This window comes from Mastomys coucha, unplaced genomic scaffold (assembly GCF_008632895.1).
Source record: "Mastomys coucha isolate ucsf_1 unplaced genomic scaffold, UCSF_Mcou_1 pScaffold21, whole genome shotgun sequence".
In the NCBI taxonomy this organism is placed as follows: Eukaryota; Metazoa; Chordata; class Mammalia; order Rodentia; family Muridae; genus Mastomys; species Mastomys coucha.
Window position 1 is genome coordinate 129,366,070 of NW_022196904.1, and position 1,733 is coordinate 129,367,802.

The window sequence follows — 1,733 nt, forward strand, 5'->3', positions numbered from 1 at the left end:
AAGAAAGAAAAATGCTGTTGGGGCATTAGAAAGTGTTATTGCATAGTCGAAATCTGCCAACATGCTTCTGCTTGATGGACTAAGGAAGAAAAATCGCCATAACTGTCTCGGAAGAGGAAGACAAAGCATTTGATCCCACCACCTCCATTTATAGGGATGGGGGCGAGGCTCAGAGCCTAGAAAACTGGCCTTGGAAGTGAATTATTTACTTGAGATAGACTGTCTTAAGCTCTGCAGCAGATAGGCCTCACGTAGAGCCTTTTGGCAATATCCACCGTGCTTGGTTGTATGGTACTGCACATAGAATCCAGAGCTTTGTGCAAGTGAGGCAAGCACTTTACAAAGAGAGCTGCATCCCTAGCCCGAAACTGGCTGTGCTGATCAAAAAAAGTGTGGAAAAGCTAAACCAACAAACAGACAGGACATCAGGTGCTGGAGAGATGACTCAAGGGTTAAGAGTATTTTACTGCTCTGGAAGAAAACCCAGGGTTGGTTTCCAGCGCCCACCTTTGGGGGCTTGGGGGTCACAACAGCCTGTAAAATCTAGTTCCAGGCAGACCTGCACACATAAACTTACGTAGGCACACATACATTAAAGAAAAATTTGAAAAACACACACTATGGGAACTGGAGAGATGGCTTAGTGGTTAGAAACACTTACTGCTCAATCATGAAGACCAGGGTTTAGCCCCCAGGATCCACATCAGGCAACTCACAGTTTCCTGTCACCCCAGCTCTGAGGGATCTAACACCCTCTCCTGGCCTCTATGGGCATTTGTACACATATGTACACGTATACACGTGCATGTACACACACACACACACACACACAAATTATCTTAAAGGGGAGGGGAATGTACTGATTTTTTTTTTAAAAAAGAGGACAGGGTTCTTGTCCTTTTGGGGGTCAGTCATATGGAGAGCAATGAAAGAAGCTGACCTATGCTGACCTGCTCTTCTGAGGCCACCTGGGCTCATATCAACCAAGATAGGGCAGACTGCAAACTTTGCACCAGATGGTCCTAGTTTTCTGCATCTTCAAATGCCTGGTGGTGGGGATGGGGAAGCCTGATGGGGGTGTAGCTTTCTGAACATGTCCCACTCTTCAAGGCCTCCAGCTCCCTAGCTAAGGACATGAAAGTGTCCCTGCTCCTCTGGGGGCTCTTTTAGTAGCTTCCCTGATCGACTGTTCCAATCCAGAAGCGACTCCCATTTCTCTCTTTAATTTAAAGTGACTCCCTACCAAGTGGAACTCTGCTTGTAATTCAGGCTTTCCTCTGGAACTAGACCAGCCCTCCAGATTGGCACTCTATGTCCAAGCCAACCTTTTTTGGAGTTCTTGGAGATGGGATAATGCCAAGGACTTTTGACTGCTAAAGCGGCAGATTCAGTCCCACCCCAGATGGCTCCTCACCACTGCATCATGGTGCATATGCTCTTTGGACTCAGCAGTCTCTAATTTGAGTTAGATTGCAGTTCTGCTCAGCACTGATCAGTGTTAATCGTTTTTGGACTCTTTTTTTCTTTTCTTTCCCCCCCACTCTCCCTATGTGTGCTTCTGGGAGTATTCATTCCCTGATAGATTATTTCTTCAATGCCGGTGAAATGAACCAATTTAAGCCAGATTAGACTGCATTAAAGCAGGTTTATTGGGAAATTGCTGTTGGGCAAGTTCATTGGCCTCACTGATTGAGACCAGGGGAGTCACTATGAGGAGAGGTTGGGTGGGGGGT